We start from the raw sequence: 7,189 nt of genomic DNA, 5'->3' as shown, positions 1-7,189 counted from the left end.
TTATTTTGAAACCTACAATACAGAAATATCTATTATTTATTTTTTAAAAGAGAAATGCTATAGATATCTTCCTTTAGATTTTTTTTTTTTTTTAAGATGAAGCAACAGGACACCTTTTCATTTTCTGATTCCAGGCCTCTTTAGCAAAGGACTTCTCTCTCTGTGGTTTTTGCCTAAAGACTACACCTAAGCTCACTTTGACGGAGAAAATGCAGGAAGTAGAGATGGATGGATTTCTTTGCATATGAAAAGGCACTGGCTCTCTGGTTTCTTGGCAAGATGAATGGACTGGATAGCCCTGTCCTTCCACAAACCATATGCTACCTAGAGCAAGCCACCTACATATCCCTACCTGAAAAGTCACCAATAAATTCCTGGTATTTTAGGGGCTTTACATTTATTACAAATGTCATGCGGCTGCCCCCTTCCTTCCCCAGCCTTGCTAAAGCAATTCAATTTCTGTAACCAACCTTGCCCCCCCCCCCCCGCGATGGATGCAGTGAACTGCCCTTTAAAAAAATGTAAAATCTTGGATAACTATTGGTTTGTTTGGCAAACCAAATAGGGCTCTCTCTCTCTCTAGCTTTCTCTCTCTCTGCCCTTGACAATGAACCGCCAACGGATGGCAGCCTTTGCATTTGCAAAAGAAACACAGCTGGTAGCTACAGATTATTCTGGGTCCTACAGTAGCCTTTTGCAGAAGGTAGAATATGGATTCCCCACCCCCACTCTAGCAGATGCCTATAGATAATATATGGTTTGCTAATGCAATGTAGAAAAAAATAACTACCTGAACCTTTAAAAAATGAAGATAATGCAATGACTGCTCTCATATAGAACAGAGGCCTTATCTCAAAATGCAACCTTTTGATCTACAAAAGAGTAACTACAGATAAGCAGTCCTCTCTTTTAAAAAGATAAGGGGGAATTGTGCAAGGTCTGTTCTCTAAGAGAAAACAAATATACTCGGGGAATAAAGAAAAAGAAAAAAGGCAATGTCAAAATATTGTTCTCTGATTTGCAACCACAGTGGGCTAGAATTTTGGGAGAAAATAATGAAAAGGAGTTCACCATTATGTTTCATTTCATACGCGTATGCTAAATATGGATAAATTTTAGGTTGCCCCTGTTGAGAGATGCAGACTGAAAGGAGTTCAAAACACAACAGGGCCCTGAAGTGTAGCAAGGAAGCCTTCTAAAGATTTACACAGTTATCCTTACAAATTCAAGTCAGGCATCCAAGCCAATGCTCGATGTGACTCTCTGGCATACACATTTCTGTATTTAATTACAGTAACTTCAGTACCCTCCTAACTCATGATGGGCTTTTGCAAATGACAGGCTTCATTTCTTCTTCATTTTGCAAGACTTCTTGCAAAAGTTGCTAGTGTCCCCTTAGAACTCTTGTATTCCTCGTCATTCTAGACCAGCTGTCCCAAACATGATGCCTGCTGGTTGTTTTAGACTACAACTCCCATCAGCCCCAGCCAGTGATCAGCAATTATGGAAGTTGTACTCCAAAACATCTGGAGGCACCAGATTGCGGGAGGCTGTTCTAAATGGAAAGATGTGTCTGTGTTATGCAATGCTCCCTTTGTTTTCCTTTTCTCTTTTTTCCTAAAGTCCAGATTTCTTTGTGGGGTTAGGTGAGTGGGAAAGAGTTCCAATATTTCTCTCCATCCTTTAGGAAACTGCTGCCTCTCTTTTTCGCAAGTATATTAGCTATCACGTTTTCCAACCTCCTGCACCCATATTTAGGTTTCCCCCAACTGAAATGCCCCCCGCCCCACTATACGACTCTTCCACCACAAAGCAAAACAAAAAGCCTGTCCTCTTTCATCAGAAGTTGCTCAAGCTGGCAAGAGAATCAAGGCGAAAAAATGGTCAGTTCCTGAAATGAATGTGGTGTGTGTGTCTGTGTGTTCAGGGGTTGTGGGGGAGGATGTTGAACCCAATGACTTAGAATGGGGGTGGCTATTGGGGGAGCAGCAGAAAGGAGGGGAAATCTTTTTTCCTTTGCTGCTTCAACTTAATCTTCCCTCACAACGGTTGCTATGGGAGTTGCTATCAGAGGGTGGTTGCTAAGGGAAGTGCTGTGGTTGCCAGGCAGTTGCTAGATAGGTACCAGAGGCTGGTAAGGAAGTTACTAAGGGCAGTTCACCGGGAGGTTGCTATTACCAGGGATGTTTGGCATGCAGTTCAGGGCTTCTTTGAAAAATATCTTGCCTACCACAACCAACCTTGTACCTGCAATATGCAACCAGGGTGGAGTGTTGGGTGGGTTTTCTGACATTAAGTCTATGTATATATAACTGAACTATGCAGATATTTTTCCAGTTTACCCTTCTCAATCTCTCCCTCCCTCAAGTCAGGTTTTATAAGCTCCTCAGGGCAGGGACCTGCGTTTGTGTGCTCTGTAAAGTGCCAGGTACACTGATGGCACTAAGAACAAATAATCCCATTAGGCACCCCAAGCAAGAGACAAACGTTATTGGTACAGTCAGGGCCAGAAATATTGGGACAAAGATAACTGTTTTGGCAGTTGGCCTCTGTACACTACCACATCGAAGTTGAAAGGAAACACACCCAGATGGGAGCGAAGTCAGGACTTTCAGCTGTAATTCAAGGGGTTTGACAAAAGTGGGGCACTAACCATTCAGGAAGTACAGCCAGTGGCATACACACACCCCCATCGTTGGTGGCTCATAAGTAATGGAACGAATGGCTGAGAAGCAGCTGCACGGCCAGGTGTGGCCTGTTTCCTGGGTACCCCATGACCAATCAAGCAGATAAAAGGCCTGGAGGTGGTTCTGAGTGTTATATTTGCATTTGGTAGCTGTTCCCTGGAACCCCCAACATGAGGTCCAAAGAGGTGTCCATGCGAGTGAAGAAGGCCACCATTAGGCGAGGAAACAAAATAAACCCATCAGAGAGATAGCAAAAACAGTGGGAGTGGCCAATATAACAGTTTGGAACATCCTGAAAAAGAAGGAATTAACTGGCAAGCTCAGCAACAGCAAAAGGCCTGGAAGACCACGGAAGACAACTAAAGTGGATGACTGCAGAATTCTGCTCATGGTGAAGGGGAACCCTTTCACAACATCTAGCTAGGTCAAGAATGCTCTTGAGGAGGTAGGCATGTCACTGTCAACATCTACAGTCAAGAGACGGCTTTATGAATGTAAATACAGAAGCTTCACAACAAGGTGCAAACCACTGGTAACGCTCAAGAACAGACAGGCCAGATTAGCCTTTGCCAGCAAACACCTAAAAAAGCCTGCCCAGTTCTGGAATAAGATTCTTTGGACTGATGAAACCAAGATTAACTTGTACCAGAATGATGGGAAGAGAAAGGTATGGAGAAGGAAAGGAACAGCTCATGATCCAAAGCATACCACATCATCTGTCAAACATGGTAGAGGTTATGGCATGGGCATGTATGGCTGCCAATGGAACCGGGTCACTGGCGTTTATTGATGACCTGACTGGTGATAAAAGCAGCAGGATGAATTCTGAAGTGTATAGGGCTATACTTTCTGCTCAGATTCAGCCAAATGCTGCCAAACTGATAGGATGCCGCTTCATATTGCAGATGGATAATGACCCAAAACATACAGCAAAAGCTACCCAAGAGTTTCTCCAGGCAAAGAAGTGGGATGTTCTGCAATGGCCAAGTCAGTCACCTGATCTCAACCCAACAGAGCATGCTTTTCACTTCCTGAAGACAAGACTGAAGGCAGAAAGACCCACAAACAAGCAGCAGCTGAAGGCAGTTGCAGTAAAGGCCTGGCAAAGCATCTTGAGGGAGGAAACTCAGCATTTGGTCATGTCCATGGGTTCCAGTCTTCAGGCAGCTATTGACTGCAAAGGATTTTCATCCAGGTATTAAAGGCCGCGGTGGCTTAGTGGTTAAGACGCTGAATTGCAGACCAGAAGGTCAGCAGGACAGCAGTTCGAGACCCGAGTGCTGTGTGACGGAGTGAGCTCCCGTCTTCAGTCCCAGCTTCTGCCAACCTAGCAGTTTGAAAGCAAAAATTGCAAGTAGATAAATAGGTACCGCCTCGGTGGGAAAGGTAACAGCGTTCCATGCACCTCGGTGTTCAGTCATGCCAGCCACATGACCACGGAAGGGTCTTCGGACAGCGCTGGCTCTTCGGCTTAGAAATGGAGATGAGCACCACACCCTAGAGTCGGACACGACTGGTTGGGGACACCTTTACCTTTTTATTAAAGGCAATCCTTAAGTTTGAAATGATGTTGGTTTGTTCCATTACTTATGAGCCCCCAACGATGGGTGTGTGTGTATGCCACTGGCTGTACTTCCTGAATGGTTAGTGCCCCACTTCTGTCAAACCCCTTGAATTACAGCTGAAAGTCCTGACTTCGCTCCCATCTGGGTGTGTTTCCTTTCAACTTCGATGTGGTGGTGTATGGAGGCCAACTGCCAAAACAGTTATCCCTGTTCCAATATCTCTGGCCCTGACTGTGTTTGTGGTATTTCATATGATTTGCCTAGGGAGTTTTCACCATGAAAACTGAGAAGGAATGGATCCCACCACTACCACTGCCTACAAATGGTGCTCCTGGCTGTGAACTTGGTTCTGGTTCTACTGAGTGGGTGAAAGGAAACATGTGCTGGGGAGGGGGAGTGCACAGGGCCTGCACACTAAATCAGGCAGCTTCAAAATGGGGCAGCTGGTCATTATGAGAACTTTGTAACAAAGAATGAGTGCCTGAGTTTGCTTTTTTCCTCCTCCTCCTCAATCCCTTTTCCTTTTATGTTCTGCCTTTTACATTATAAGCCTGAGAGCAAGGTCTGCCTTATTACTGATCTTTGTAAGCTGCTGTGGGAGTCTTTTATATATTTATTTAAAATATTTCTTGGCCGCCTTTCAGGGCAGAAGCCCTCCCAAGGTGCCTTACAGCAACAAAATACATAAAAACAGTTAAAATATTAAGGGAGCAATCCTATGTCTGCTAGTCAGTGGCTAGATGGCTATAGGATATGTGGTTTTCCGGGAACCAAGCTTGGAGCCCGCACTCTGAGGTCAGTTCCTGGAGAAGCTACCTTTCCCTCCCCGTCTGCGCTGCCTCACAGGCAGCGCAGAACAACCCCGCACTCTGTGTTTGGAAGAGGAGCACAGAGCAGCCAAAACAGGGTGTGCTGGGGGGTGTTCCAGGGCGGGGAAGGCGGAAATACCAGTACGACACACCTTATATGTCGTCCGGCAGCCTCCTCCCCTGCTCCGCCTTCCCGCATCTAGACAGCCAAAATCAGCTGTCTAGCCGCAAATGCAGGGCAGGAGAAGCGTGGAGGGAACAATCCCCTCCGTGCTTCTCCTGCCCTGCATTGGATAGGCAGTTGCCTCCGAGTTCAGAGGCGGCCGCCTATCCCCATAGGATTGCGCCCTAAAAGTGATAAAAACATAAAAACAACAATAAAACCAGCAATGTTAACAGCAGTAACAGCAACAATAGCAGTCATATCAAGACAAGGCCATGGTAAAACAATATGTTTTTAAGGCCTTCTTAAAAGTCTGCAATGATGGAGCTTGGCGGACCTCCGATGGCAGCTTGTTCCAAAGGTGTGGGGCCACTGCAGAGAAGGCCCTCTCATGTGTGATTTTAGGCTAACAAGTGGCGTAAAAATGCTTAAAATAAATAAATATCAGAATAATTCTAGCAGAGGCTGCCTGTTCATGTGGGACAGCAGTGAGGCCCAAGAGGCATGTGAACTGTATGTGCATCCTAGAAGACTCCCCCTCCCCGCTCCCATCCATTGCAATCTGCAAGAGTTCCTCAGCAACCCAATCTGAGCATATGAAGCTGCCTTATTCCGAGTCTGGCCATTGTCCTATGGAACCCAGTATTGTCTACGCTGACTGGTAGAGGCTCTCCAGGGACTCAGATAGAGATCCTTCTCATCACCTACTGCTAAATATTTTAAAGGATATTTAGGATTTCTAGGGTGGTGGTTGTTATGAACCAGAAGCTGAGGTTTTTGCTCAAGTATGGATCATGAAGTGGATTGTGGAGGGATATATATTAATATATATTAATATATATTAATATTAATATATATTATATATATATATATATATTATATATATATATATAATATATATTTATTATATATATATAATATATATTATATATATATAATATTAATATATATTAATATATATTAATATTAATATATTAATATTAATATATTAAATATATTAATTTGATTAATATATCAAATATATTAGATAATAAAGGATTTGTTTGGGTGGGAAGCAGGCGGGTTAAGAGATACTTGCTGGCAGATATTCAAGATCAACCTTCCTCAACCTGGTGCCCTCCAGATGTGTTGGACTGCAACTCCCATCATTCCCAGCCAGCATAGACATTGGTAAAAAAAAAAAGAGAGACAAAAGTTAGGGGGGGGAGGGGATATTTCTAGGGTTCATGTGATCTGCTTGGGCAGTAGTTGCCATGGGAATTAATAGGAAAGCAGCTATGCATGTGAGGGCTAAACAAGGTGGTTGCTGGGTGGGGGCAAAAGAGGTAGATTCCACCCCTGTAGATGATGGGTAAGGTGACCTGGGACGGTTTCTCGGTGGGTGGGGAAGGGGGTTAGAGGAGACTGCTGTGAAAATGCTGGGATGGGGTTGGAGACAGAAGTTCCAAGCTGACTGCTTGGGGAGGGGAGCTGATGGAGATGCAGGGTTGCTAGGTGAGTTGCTAGGGAAGGCGGTTGCTAGGGGGCAGGGACTGTGCCTCCTAGATTGGTAAAAGGGGTGGAGCTGCTGGCTGAGTCCATGCTAGGGGAGGAGGGGGAAGCTTGCCTCAGGCAGGCCCCAGACAGAAAAATTCTGTGGTTCAGGAGTTCAGGTGCCCACCGTTGCAAAGAGGGACTAGTGGAAGGGCAGGATCCTCGCTCGGTCGGTTGCTGATGAGATCCGTCCCTCAGCGCTATACTAACGCGCTCACTTCTGGGGTGGGGGCAGCTGTTTATACAGGGGCAAATTGCCCAGTGTTGAGATGCAGCGGCCACCTCAGGCATGTGCGCGCGCCCACGAAGGGGTGGCTATTCAGGCAGCGCAGCCTTGCCTGGTGCTGATACGAGGAAGGAGACAGACGTCATAGGGAAGTGGGTGGGTGGAAACGTGTGCACACTTGGGGTGGGGGCACCCTAATCTTTTCC

This window comes from Heloderma suspectum, chromosome 6 (genome assembly GCF_057233095.1).
Source record: "Heloderma suspectum isolate Gila_16-S chromosome 6, 16-S_ref, whole genome shotgun sequence".
NCBI classification, from domain to species: Eukaryota; Metazoa; Chordata; class Lepidosauria; order Squamata; family Helodermatidae; genus Heloderma; species Heloderma suspectum.
Note: the sequence above shows the minus strand (reverse complement) of the source record.